General features: G+C 38.5%; 2 protein-coding genes across 7 annotated transcripts in view; both read left to right on the top strand.

Annotated features, from left to right (window-relative positions):
- LOC132905424 (protein obstructor-E-like) overlaps positions 1-14,257 on the top strand; it is a 74,890-nt gene extending 60,633 nt beyond the window's left edge. The window contains exon 4 of the transcript XR_009657791.1: positions 14,233-14,257. The gene's annotated coding sequence lies outside the window, so the exon portion shown is untranslated. The remainder of the gene's footprint in view (positions 1-14,232) is intronic.
- Positions 1-14,631, top strand: part of LOC132905375 (protein split ends) — a 117,272-nt gene that overhangs the window by 1,885 nt on the left and 100,756 nt on the right. The window lies entirely within an intron of this gene.

A 14,631-nucleotide genomic window follows, 5' to 3' on the forward strand; every position in this document is an offset into this window, starting at 1 on the left:
AATATTTCTTATTTGCCCATGAATCCTCCAGTCCAGTGTAACGAACTGACCGAAAAAAGAAATACACAGAGATTCTGTGCATACATTTAGGGGTAGACTGTCTTTGTTGTTGCTGCAGTTTGGGCACGGTCAACGATAATTTCGTTGAAAATTTTACGACTGCATGGTCGTGTGCCTTCGTAACGTTTGCCAGGCTTTAGAACAGTCGGTTCTAGCCAAGCCGGAATCTCTAACAACGTTGTACATATGTACATGTATGTACGATATTTCATGGCCGATAAACCAGAGAAATGTCGCGCGAATCTATTTGTTACTTATTATTTTGTTTACACGTTCGTGTAACAAAGGAGCGGTATTATCTATTTGATAAAATCGGAATTCAGGAACACGCGTAAGGTGTATTGGTTCGATGTTTTTAACTCTGTACGTAGATCGAGGATCCTGCACGCGTATGTACACACCCACACCTTACGTACACACGCGTACGCGGTGTGCGTTATACGAAGAAGAGCCTTGGCTCTGTCTCTTCTCTCGTAGCGTGAGCGCGCCGTCATTTGTTTTTTCCCCGAAGTAATAATAGCTGAGGACAGCCATTTTGAGAGCTCGCAGCGGCACGAAGTTATTGTTCGACAGTGTCACTCAAACCGTGGATCCACTGGGCACGCCTTTCACGCGTCTAGAAAAGAAAGTGTCCGAATAACTTGACGATCTATTTACAAGCCATTTCGTTAACTCTTAATTTCAAAATTATTATCACTATTATTACTTTTTATTAGGTTTTACTTAAAAACCATAAAACCTTAAACTATTTTGTTGAATGATGGAGGTAAATTTCCGATTTAATATTTTGACAAATATATTTAATAGGTTCTATATGTGATCGTGATTGAAATAAGAAGATTATAAGATATAATATCCTATTAGGGATGACTTCTCTTTATTCTTTCAGTTTACCACGGTAAATTATCGCACGGACTTGAAAAATTTTCTTTTACCGGTATGATCGTAATTTTGTCGACGTGAAAAATATTTACCATTTGCGTATTTTAGACCAAGTATGGTTTATAATTTTATAGATATTCGTTAAATGTATTAAAAAATAATGCGAGTAATACATACTACGTTTATGAATTGTTTCGGTTGTATCCAGTTTCGTACGGATGTATTTGCTTTGGTATGCGGTTAAAAATATCCACAACCTTACACGCCTATTTACTATACATGCAGAGAAATATCATATAATATACAAAATAAGAATGTACCTGAAATGCAGGTAGAATAGTTAAAGAGCAGAGATCAGAGTAGGAAAACAGAAGTGAAAACTAACGGTGACGTGGCGCAGTGGCGCTCAATTTTCGGATACCCAAAAGCTTGAGATAAGTACAATGTACGATATTTTACTGTAAATTATTTCACAAAACTGACAAAACCATTCTTATTATTATCAATTTTGTCACCTACGATCGAACGATTTATTAATTTAGAAAAATAGGGCTTATAAATCGCATTTGATACATTTATTATATTATGTACTATGTACAATACTAGTTCGAACACAATGTAATACTACGAGTTTTAATTATTTTGCTTAATTATTTATATTTTTATTCGTTAAGAATTTTATTGACCAGTTACGTAAACGACGAAAATCGTCTCTATTCATAGTTACATCACAAGTCCTTTCACATTTGGAGGTTGTAACTATTCTAAGATAGACAAGATACCCATAAACATTGAAAAAGAAATGTCAAGGATGTTTCTGTAAGTTCATAGTTTCTTTGGACTCGAACGCATTTTCGAACGCAGAATATTTAACTTTGTATCGATTAAGAGGCGTGGTGTAATGTTTGATTTTCAGTAATAGAAGAATAGAAGATATTCCCCTATTTCTAGGGAAAAATGAATTTCTCATGATTTCGTTATGAATTTTAGTCCTGTTGTGCTATTAATTTTTCTTTTCTAAATGCACACGTTGTTGAATATTTATATTACTAGCGATGCTGCATTTTACATCCCAGCTGGTGATACATATATACTTGATTTGTTCACTAGCTCTGTTCTTACGGTCGTCTACCATGCGTTATAGCCTTTAAGGTTCGTCCTTAAAATGGCGGGTGGCGTCGTTACGCCGTTGACCGCCCGTTTCTCTAAACGTGCGATAGACAATGGAATGATATATATTAGAATGTATTTCCGAACATCTTTTTTTTTTGTATTTCAATGTTAAAATGTGTATGCGATCATAGTTTTATTATCGCATTATTTATAATTTTTCATTTTATTTGTAATGTTTGTTTCCTTTTCTACGATGATCTTATAAGAGATATATTTATAAGTGTACGTAGAAAAGTATGCCTTTTTTGTTATATAATATGATTTTTTCGATAGTTAAAAATTGATTTTATGTATGATTTTATGCTTATATTTTATGGTTAAGAATATGCAGACAATAAAAACTTTATATGTCGAAAATAATTAAAAATTTTAATATTCAGTGTTTAGGATTTATTTTCTTCTGAATTTTATACCTCGTGTGATTGTAACTCCAGTCGAGCTTGATATTTCACAGAAAAACACGAAGTAGATTCATATTTTCGCTATAATACGTCATTACTCGAGTTACTTCCCGTTATTAAACGACTACAAATACTTGTATAATATTTTCATATACATGTACAATTACCTGCATGTATGTAATAATCACTTTAAATTTTATCTCATCCATTCTACGCGACGTAAGTTTTATAAGCTCTTCTTTAACTATGCGTTACAACACCAATTTAAGACAACACCAACGAAAATGAGGTATCCAGCAGATCTTAAGCATGCTTGTTACCCTACGTGGACCGTGCATGAAATCAGAGATCTCGATTCTGAAAATGTGTTTTGAAACGCACATCCGGTACATTCTTATGCGCACGGCATGTGCATCGTATTCGTGTAATGCGTTCTACCTACTTACCGAAACGTAAATTTCCCTCTTATATACACGCATGGCACATGATATACCTTCGAATTTCTGTGCGTTCGCTATAAGCGAGATATAACTGTATCCATCGAGTGTGCATACGTATATATGGTTGTGCACAAGTAATATGCACACGTATCGCGTTTGCAATTTATGGTCACACGGAGATAAGAGTATGCGCAGCATTCATATACATGTATATGTATATACGCACCCAACCTGCGAGATCGTGTGCACGTTAGATTATATTTACAATTTGTATGTGCGCGCTCGCGCGTATGTATACATGCATGATGGGTCGATGTATTGACAAAGTGTTTGAGAATGTGTGCGCGCGCGCACGCGTACATGTATGTATGTATGTGGGGGTTGCCGGCGTATTTTGTTATATTGATCGCGCGTGGTCGACCACCTCCCCTTCTCCAGCGCAACTCTGCCCCATCTCTCCCCACCCCTTACCGTACCGCGCCCCTGCACCCCATGCTCACCCCACCTTTCCTCTGCGCCTCGTCCTCGTGTTCCACTCGACGTCACCCATCCGAAAACCTTCGACTCTCCGACAACCTCCAGTCACACGTATTTTCCTGTGTTAGTGCACCTATGATGATATACGACGATCTGTCACAAATATGTATCCGAGTTATATATCCCCTATGTACACGGGGATTCTGTATGAGTGTTTGTTCCTTATAGCAGCAATCGAATTCCTTGTTTCTTCGGCGAACCGTGCCTTAAGACTTAAGTGAATCATGTATTTTACATGATATCCCGAAAACGACTTGTTTGTCGTGAAACGCACGAGAAGTGATTCGTCGATAATGCAGGTTTAATAGAATCGATATAAATTCAGAATATACTTGGGAGTGGGGTATATTTTAGATAATTTTATATTTAGCTAAACCGAAGTTTCTCTCTCTCAAAAAAAAAAAAAAGTAACGTGAAAGATTCAAGGTTCCACTCGATATCAACTCCTACGTACTTACATAAATGTATACACGAGGTCGAAGATCGAACAATTAATCGGAACGTTCTCTTGACGCATTGCGCCGTTAAGACGTGGTTAATTGCATTCTGAATTCTATAATATAATCATGTTGACGCTAAGAAAATCTCATTTTTTTACTTTATCATGTTCTCGTTGTATATATTTAATCTCTGTCATATTTTCTCGCATTACTACAACTTTATATGCGTATAAGTGTTTTCTACTTTATTTTAATCTCCATTAGGAAGATAATCATTTCGATCATTTTCGTTTCTTTATATGAAACGCGTAGCGTTTCTTTTGCAATAATTGCTTTAATATTTACGTGTAAACTGTCGATAGGCATTTGTGTTAAAGACAGAGCCACAAAACTGTAACATAATTTTTCCTAGATTCGTGATATTCTGCCGTAAACGAATTTTAAGATTTCAAACATTGAGGTCTTCTTGATGAACACCTGCATGAAGAAGTCGATACCGCCAAATTTCTTCATCCGTCGACCCTGTTACGGTATCTGGCAAGCGGCCGGCATTGCGTTTCAAACCGAAACGACTACGTTGCCTTCTCCTTCGTGTCTCGAAGCGTGTCTCTCGTTTCGCGCTGTTGCCACGTCTGTACCGGTCGTTTACGTGTTGTTGGCCTGGCAACGTCGCATCCTTTACCCTCTTGCACACTAAAGCGACTGAGTTGGCAGCTTGGTAAACGGAACACTCCGTATACTTGCCTCGATCATCGTTCTGCGAACTCGTACACTGGTTGGTCGCTGCTCCGCCGTTCAGCCGATTCTGATACAAAGGGTTTTTGTTTTAAAGTGTCGGTAAAATTTGTTTGTTTTTCAAAACTACTGTACTAATTTGTGGCAGTTGTTCGTAAAACTACGATAGTGTTTTGTACTCTATCATTTTGTCATGAGATATGTAGCTTCGTGAGTGAATGATAAATGCTAGTGCTAGCTAAACTACACGCATACTGTGTATATTTGTTATTTACGATCTAAGAATGTGAACAAAAATCAAAATAAGATTGTAATGATGACATCCTGATATACATTTAGTAACAATATATATTGCTTTTTATGTGCTCGTTTCCGTCCCACCTTTTTATTATAAAATCTTTGAACGATGATTTCCTTTTATATGTTATATCGTGTTCGTAGATACGTTATAATTGCTAAGTCTACGATTAACACTACGCTCAACATCGGGGAGTAGTCATGCTTTGGTATGATAAGGAATTGAATCATCTGGTCGTTGTTATTAATTGGAATAATTTATTAAGATGTCAAGCGTCTTTGTTACGTATATAATATATGTATATAATAATCCGTTATAACAAGGTATACGTATCATACATGTGTAATATTTATTGTAGATGCATGCATGCATACGTACATATGCATATATACATATAGGTGGATGTATCTACATGTACACGGCTCGTATGTTTTCCAAGGGCTCTTGGCCACATAGAACACACGACTGACTTTCACCAGCAAAGACGCCGAGTTCGGGAAGGAGGTAGACGGCTATGACTCGTTCCAAAAATATCGGCTGAAACTTGCAGCGATTCCCAACGCTTTCTTATTCCTTACTACATGAATTATATGCGAACGTTTGTTGTTTTTCATATACTACCGTATTTGAGGTAGCGGAGAATCTATAAACAAGCATTCTTGATCAAATATTTAAGAAATAACTATGTCGTTAAGAGCATCGTTGATATTTGATTAATTTCAGAAATGTTTTTTATAAGAATTATTTGACACAAAACGTCGAATTAAAAATTGCAGCGTTTAAATAAATTTTTATAGTGCAAGTTCTTACTTAGCGAATTTGAAAGATTTTTATATAATTGTAGTTCTTAAAATTATAGAAATTTCTATGGCAATATTTTGCAAAATATGATTGGAATTCCTTGTAAGCATAATTTCTATAATGTGAGCGACCAAGTCTACAAGTATATCACGATTCAAGTTATTTAATTTTGTACACTATTTAATTGAAAACTACTTTTTAGTAGATCATTGAATTTTAAGAATCTCTTGCAAATCGTTCTTTCTGCATGCATCGTTCAGTAACATAAAATCGAATGGAACGAGTATACCGTTCAGTGACCCTGTTTAATAGTTGTTAAACGTGAGTGCCCTCATTTTTCTTTAAAGTATGCAGCATTCACAAATAACGGTACAATATATTTTTAGCATTGCTTTATCATTCCATAGAAGTATTGATAAACGATAGCGCAATGGCAATTAAATTACACGATCTTTATGGGAGTAAACTAAAAAATATTTTTCAAGGAATATCTTACGTAAGAAATATTGTCAATTACATTTCTATAATTTTTTCTAGATTTTTACGAATTAAATTTCTCTTCTTGGGTGCTGAGCATTTGTCTTTTACGATTCTGTACCCTTATGACTCGTACAAAAGTAGTCGCGTAACCGAAACACCTGCCTGCAGAACTTTCTTTTCCTCTTCCCTTCGCGGAATGTCGAACTTTTTGTTCCGTTGTTTGATATTAATAGAATGTTTTATGAACTTCGAGGCAACGTTGGCATGTTCAATACGAAATAACAGGTATTCCCATGAGATAAATATCCGAACAGAGTAATTCCTCTATTTTTATGGCAACTTTTGGTAATGGACGCAATGGTTTTTGCAGTCACGTACCGTGCCACGGAAACGTGCTCGAGTGACCCAGAGGGCTCACGAGGAATTGTAGATCTGGAATCGATAGAGTTTGCAGCGACGTTGCCAGCAGTGCGCATCACGATCAAATTGGCAACGTCGCTTCATCTTGGGGCCAGTCAGAACGTGCGTTTTTTGTAGATTTCAAGGCCCCACCTTTCGGATTCAAAAATAATCCCTCCCCGCAGATCTTATGCCATCATAATTGTATCGCACGCATTACATGTTCAAGATATTTGTGTTATCATACTTTTGTCGTAAACATAGGCTTCGTTTTCGTTTTTCTGCCTGAAACTGGTGCATTTTACGAGTTTCCTTATCGTAATTATTGGGCGATCGTGTATTCTGTACCGTTACATATGTTATGCAATATACTTATGAATAATTTCCTGTTAGAGATCGAAAGATATAAAACCAACGTATTAATATAATAGGACGAAAAAGTCTTTCTCGATGATATACTAAAAATGTTTTATTTAGTCTTAAAAGGACGTGTTCTGAAGGATGTACCATATAACGATCTTTCGTGTTCGCGACAAATAGATACTTTCTATAGAAAACGAAGAATTGCACAACTTTTTTCATATTTCTATACCCCTTGCATTATTTAGTATGCACTGTTACAGATATATTTTGTATTTTTTCGATAAAGATAGCGATAGGATGAAAAATTATGGACAGTTGTGGTTTTTGTACGACATATCTAATGCAAAATTAATGCATAACGGAGCCACGAGGTTAGTACGTGTATGAAGAAAGAACAAAGGATTCTTTCTCAGTACATTCAGTTGATATTTTTTAAGCATGGAATAAGTAGAGCGAGGCTCCGTTTGAAACGCCTCGAGGGGCCCGGTAATCTGAGATCCGGAACCAGCCCAAGACATCCGGACTAGGGTAGGGCCCAAGTTCTCAGGGACAAAGGGAATTGCCATAATAGATCCGTCAGGCGCAAGCAAACACCTTTTCACTGGTAAAAGCACGCGTCCCGACATCGACTTCTTCCAAGCACGTATAAAATAACTGATCGATAGATGCAATTAAACGTATCTCCAAATAATAAAAATTCAAGTTTTCCGTCAAGCTACGACAAACCATATTTATCTCTGACAGCTGTAATAATGTATAGCGTTTCGCAAGAAAAACTCACGTAACATCGATTTCCATTACGATGCGACTAGACTTCAAGTTCAATTCTTCTACCGTTGAGGTACGACTAAATTCTTCGTTACAGTCGTTCTATGCATAGAAAATTTCTTAAACATACATATGCGATTGTTATAACTACTAAATTTCAACGATATTAAAGGCTATCATAAATAGCAAGTTATTCCGCGTTACTTTGTTCTTCCTAATTTTACGAAGCAGCATTTAATTACTAGCTTCGAAAGCTATGTCCAAAGATGCTGGATACGGGTTTAGTGTGAGCTTAGCCAGATTCTGGTAGGTAGGTAGATAGGTAGGTTGGTAGGTAGGCAGGCAGGCAAGCAAGCAAGATAGGCAGGCAGGCAGGCAGGCAGGCAAGCTGTACCGACATGGTACACCAGTTCAAGTTGGCAACGTTGCACGTTGTTGGTAAAACTGGCAACGGCGCACGGCTATTATGTAACACCCGGCAACGTCGCTGGGATACACCGAGGGGCGCCGGGAGTGAATATCGGTGGGGAGAATAGGGGCGATGGGGAGAGCCAGAAGGTGGGCGGTTAGGGAAGTGGCGAAGGGAAGGGCGAGAAAGGAGGGAGCATTATATACGGTAGGGAGAAGGCGTACATACACGCCAAGGTCCCCACCCTTCGGTTTGCTGCTGCGTCGCACGAGGCATTGCAACCCCTTGTCCATATAGCGTATATACACGTATATATATATATATATATACGTCTAACGTTCGAGAAAACCACCTTATAGCGAGGAGAACCCTCGAAAATGGGGCTTCGAGAAACGGCCGTTTCAGAAAATATAACGTCTCACGCATCGAATCTTTGCCACGTTAACGAAATTTTTTTTTTCGTTTCGACGAACTTGGACCTCCAAAACATCAGATCATATTACGATCCAACTTGTATCGTTAGAAACGAAACGATCGACTTTAGCGTACAAAATAATTAACAGCGGCGATTAACATAGTGTCAGAGTATCTATATACTCGGTAAAAATGAAACTTGCTTGCCGGAGAAAATGTATACAGACACGGATGATAACAGAATAGAATAGAAATAATGTAATGGGCCATTTGCGATACATGCGTGTTAGTGGTTACGTCACTAGTCTAATTAGGATCGTTTCTAGAACAGAGAAAATCGCATGCGTTTTGTTTCGAGAGAGTGTATACGATCCTGCGATTACTATATAATATCTAACGAAATTCCAGCTGGATCATCGTTCACGCTGGCTTTGTTTGATCCTAATAAATCGATTGGTCAACTAGCAACGATTTCTCGATTCTTTCTTTCCAATCAATGTATATGCATTTCGTTAGTTGGAAAGTTCTTTGCATAATACGTATATGCAAATGGAAAGATGCTGTGTCAAAGCGAAACAAACTGCCGCGTAAGAGAAAGCGCGTAAAAACGGGCAAAACGTTGCTAACAAACCTTACAGTTGCGTTAAAGATTCGTCGGTAACTAGAAACTGCTAGAAGAGAAACGGAGATATAAGCTGTAGAAATTTTCTAAACGGATTACAAATACAATCTTTTTAACAAAAGGTAAAACTCCTATTGTAAGATTCTGAAAAGGTGATAATTTTGTTGCTATTAGGAAACAACAGGGCCTTCTCGTTTCTACTTGAAACACGAAATATTTGAAAACTGATAAACCGGTTAAGGATCGGCATTATCCACAACGGAAACAAGAACGTTAGCCAGGTGTATTCGAAATTGCAGACAAAATTATCGCGGTTAAACATAGATTTCGAAGCATCGATTTTCTATCGAGGACGCGAAGCTACGTCACGTTTCTTCGCATATTAATGGGACAACGACGGCGGTCTAGAGACGGCGTTCTCCTCGACCGGCCACCAGTAAGCAACGTTCTCATTTATGCGTTTTTATTGTCTGTTTAATCGTGAATACGATGTTAGCCGTTAGCCTTGTGACACGATCGAAGCTAGTACAATCGTATGAACTACGATATGCGATTATTATTTAGCGGTGTAATGTAACTCGGAAAGACAATATTTCGGTTTAAAAGCACAGGAATATCGTGTTTCGGTATCGTGTCTCTACGGTTTCTTACCTATTCGAGGATCGATTTGCTTTCCCGGTTTCGCGCTCCGAGTTACACAATTTCGTCAAGGAATTTAGATTCATTCAGAGAAGTTTCGCAATTACACGCGTGCGTATGCATGTTTAGAGAAAGCGAAATAAGACAGCCCACGCTTCTCGGGTGGTATAGGTACACCGAGCGGTAACGGAAACTTCGCCGTTTCTCTGTTGTCATTCATAAATTACGGCGCTTAAACTAAAAGCAAATTAAAACGTTACGTCTCGATGGAACGAATTCGTCCGTCCCAACTTACAGCCGTTCTTGCCAACCTTTTCATGAATTTATGTCTGTCTCGTTAACATAGACCGGACAATATATATTACGAATTCGAAATTGCATATAGCTGAATGAGGATACGATGCACGAAAACTGATCTATATTGAAAATATTTATCAATTGTACAGCGAAGCAGGAGTAAAGGAACTCCTAAACTAAAGGAGTAAAGGGTATTAACTAATTCAACAATGTGGACATTTTAATCCTTGTCTTTATTCCCAATGTTAATTTGATCGAGTTAAGTAAAGTGAATGAGTAAGCCACGAGCGTTGTTAATTATTTAAGGAGCTATACACAAGAGAGTTATTTACTAGTTAATAATTTCATCGTTTGTCCTCGACACGAGGAAACATTGTTTACCCATTGTCTTTTTACATGACGTATTTTTTAAGTACCTACATGATCTTGTAGTAACTAAAAATCACTCTGAGAAATATTTTCAACATTTTTGCCTTTTACTTATGAAACGGCCCGATGATAAAGCGTCTAGGGTTCATTCTTATTGCCCTATCGTTGGATAGCTCGAGAAAAAAAGTAGAGGAAGAAGGACATTCGAGGTTCAAAAACGCAAGCAGCAATTAGCAGGCACGGAGCGAGACAAATCGAGAGGCCGCCTCTTCCTGCAGCGTTTTTAGGCCGGTCGTCTACGTCTGTTGTTTTGTAGTTCAACGACTCCTTTGCGAGTACCTCTGCCACCTCCGCACTCGCTGCTGCCTCCGCTGCCTTTCGTTCACCTTCTCATTGTCGAGGCCTCTTTGTATACGGAGAAACCGACGAACAGAACGAAGCTGCGGGCACTTATGTATGATCGAATGGTTGCTGCGGAATAACCGCGTGGATACGGAAGAAAGTGTACAACCGGGCCCTCGAACAATAAATATTCATAAGGAGCGCCGGTGTAGGACTACCGTGTCGCCCAAGCCTGTACGCCTCTAACGAGAGAAGCTCTCAGCGTGGATCCTTGTTCGAGTTGGAAAAGGTCGATGTTTGTAGGAAGCCGATCGCTAAACGATAAAGTTAAATTAATCGTCGACTACTATTTCGCATACGAATATCTTGTGAATTCTTCTCGTTCGAGCTACACGATATTCGTGTACCAACAAGCGCATATAGATATTCTGTTATAAAATATACATCTAAAAGTTTGGGTGGAAAGTTGCGCGTATGTGAATGGAAACAAAATGAATACTATAGGTATTATCCGTGAGATTCGATACACGTATCGACTCGTTTTGTAACAGATCGTTAAACTCGTTGAAAAATGCTGATATTATATTATTATATCACTCGTATTATTACTTTTAACGATCGTATAATCTTTAGCAGATGGCACGCAGTGCTTCTTACAGAGTGTTTATATTATCGTTTTTAATACGTAGCTTTATGGATAGTATGCTAATGTAATAGTACATATTTAAGCATATTACACATATTATACGCAAAAAGGCCTGTTTATACGGATTATTACCTTACGCCCATACGTATACGTAAACTTACAGCGTTAACGAGTAAAGTATGCTAATACTAATTTAAGTTACATACGTATATCGCGATAGAGTGTTCTTCTTCTTTCTGCAATTAACGACAAGAACGAAGAATTTATGACGCTTTACAACGTACGAATCTCATTGACACCGCGTTTAGTTCACGATTAGTTTGCTACGTACGTTTCTGAACACGTATCGCCTACATAAATAACTTAGATTTCTCTTTGTTCGCCCATTTCCGTAGCTGGTGCGCGCATACAGTTTTTCCATCGCGATCCGAAGAGCAGAACGCAGAGATTTCTAATTCGCTAAATTAGAAATGCTTTACGCCGGTGGGATAACTTAGGGGTCAACTCTCGACGACGACGACCGATCCTTTCGTGCTGCTTGCTAGCCTCCCATACAGAGTCCTCTTTCCTTCCTTCTTCTCCGTCGTACTCTGCCTCGTAAAGGTTAAATGAGTCTGGCACATCGAGAGAGCGAGTCGAGAAACGGGCAACGGAGATAGAAGGAGGCTTGGCGCGGAAGGCAAAAGGAGACAGAAAGAGAGAGAGAGATAGAGGAAGAGAGAAAGACGATGATCGTAATAACCCTCCTCCACCTGCAACGGCTTTTGCTATGTATTACTTCTATATAGAATAGTCGTCGCTCCTCTGTATGTATCCTTCGCGTTCATACACGTACACAGTGCAATATACAGCCAGAGGTTGGTGTACACGTACAAAGGCAGCATTTTGCTGTACACTCACCTTTCGGTCGTGTATATCGGTACAGAAGCTTTCCTGGCTCGACTGAACGAGCGTCGTTCCTACTACCGGCTGGCCGTGACACACTTATTCCATCGGCAAGAGAGCAAAGTGGCAGCCATCACGAAAATCTCGCCGTTTTTCAATCGACCATGTTCACCATCCGCTCCTCGGGCCCCATGAAAACCCTGATTTATTCTGCAACGCGCTTACCATACACTTTGAAGTCTTTTGGGGGTAATGACGGAAAACGAGGAACGCTCTCAATGGAAGGAATAATGCCCGCGCGGAAATAGCAAAATATAAGTTCGATCGAATATTCGACGCTATATGTACGCGTTCCCTTTTCCTCTTTTTCTTTGTACCAAATTGAAGAATCGATAGCCATCGAGGAAAGAAGCGTCGCTTTTATTTTTTCGACATTTTAATGTACAGGAATTTGGTTTAGATTTGGAGATGTAGTCGATTTCGTTGGAATTTTATCTAGAACGATATATCTCTAAACGTTCTATTAACGATACGAACGTGAAAGAACATTTTCGTTCGTTATTTTTCCGTTACACAATGCGTTTAATTGTTTGTAAATGAAGGAGCATTTAACTAAATAGATTACTTGTTTCTCTTTGGAGGTAATTGAAGAGTGCTATTTTTAGAATTAAACAACGAAAAGCTTTCCATTTTTACAACGAATTCCGCTATATTTAATTTTAACCTCTATTCGTATATGGCGATCGTTAAAGGAAAGTAACATAACCTCAAATTCACGTGAGTCACCTATTAGTCTAGGTTAAAAAAAAAAAGAACCTAGTGCTATAAAAGGCGACTGTTCTATACGGATCTCACGAGGCGTATCGTATCCGATAAACGTGCATATATCCGGCTCTCAAGGCGTCGATTTATCGAGGTGCCGTGACATTTCTGTTTCGCTCGAGTTTTGCTTTTACTCTGTCGAGTATACGTACGAGCAAGGCGTGTACCGATACAGATTTTCAAAATCGGATCATTTTCGGTTACCAATAGGGGAAACGTAGCGCACCACGCTCTTTAATAGACCTTAAGGTTGAGGGAACGTTTCGAGAGCGATTCCCGGAGAGCAAAATATGCCCGAAACGTTTATACGTTTTGTCGCATCAACCGTAAATTATATATTCGGTGTAATATCGCGACAAAAGTTTTCGTCGGCCGAGAGTTTTCCTGTAACCCAGTCTGACACAAAGTTGAACGTTATACCTCCACGTTGACTTGTTTTTCTAACGATTATGTTTTAAAGGTGCTTTATATCGTTGTTTTCAAGAGTATGTCCCCTTTACTTTAAAGGCCTATCGTCACAGACAAGCTTCGACACAGCGTTCTATACGCGAATCGATTAAATGAGCGAGCTATCGCGAAAGATAGGAAAACTACGCATTACGTTTCTAATAATATCACGTATTTTATGCAAATAAACGTTGAACGACTAACGGTGAAAGTATTGTTCGCAGATTTAAAAAATCGCTCAACGCACGTTTTGCATTTTGTATCTATTCTACGAAGCACGAAATTCTTTATCTCGATTCGCGATATCTTACTCAACGACGTAATTACGGATCTATCTTACCTTGTTACGAACTCTACGTGTACATCGTTATAAACAGCATCATGTAATACCTCGATGCAGTAATTATTACCGATTGCAATTAAGATATTTTATTGTCAATCGCCAACACCGTCTGTTTTCTTTAGTCAGTCGATATACAATGGCATATTCACAATGGCGAGTAAAGTTCTCTTCATTGTGAAATTAATCCGGCAATCTAGCCTGGCGTTAGAACCAGTTTTAGCGATTAATATCGTTTACTTGACACGATATATGCACATTCCTAGATACATATACGCGTTTCGACTAATAACGATGTTTATAATTACCGGTGGTAATGGATACGAACGATCGAAATCATCGGTTGGATCATTTTATGTAAAGTGCAAGATCAGCAACGTGCCTCAATACCGATGTACCGTCTTTCTCGTGATTTTTCCTCTAGCAGCCCCTATTTCCTTTATCGTATCTTTCAGAAACGTTCTATTTTCAATAGCATCATTTCCAATATCGTTTAACTAGCAAAATATTTACCAACTTTCTTCGAAAAGAAACGCAAGTGCGTCGAGTACGCCATCGCTCACGAGTGTCTAGCGCTCGACGACATTGGCCAGAATGCGACAATTAATCGTATTTATACGGA

This window comes from Bombus pascuorum, chromosome 3 (assembly GCF_905332965.1).
Source record: "Bombus pascuorum chromosome 3, iyBomPasc1.1, whole genome shotgun sequence".
NCBI classification, from domain to species: Eukaryota; Metazoa; Arthropoda; class Insecta; order Hymenoptera; family Apidae; genus Bombus; species Bombus pascuorum.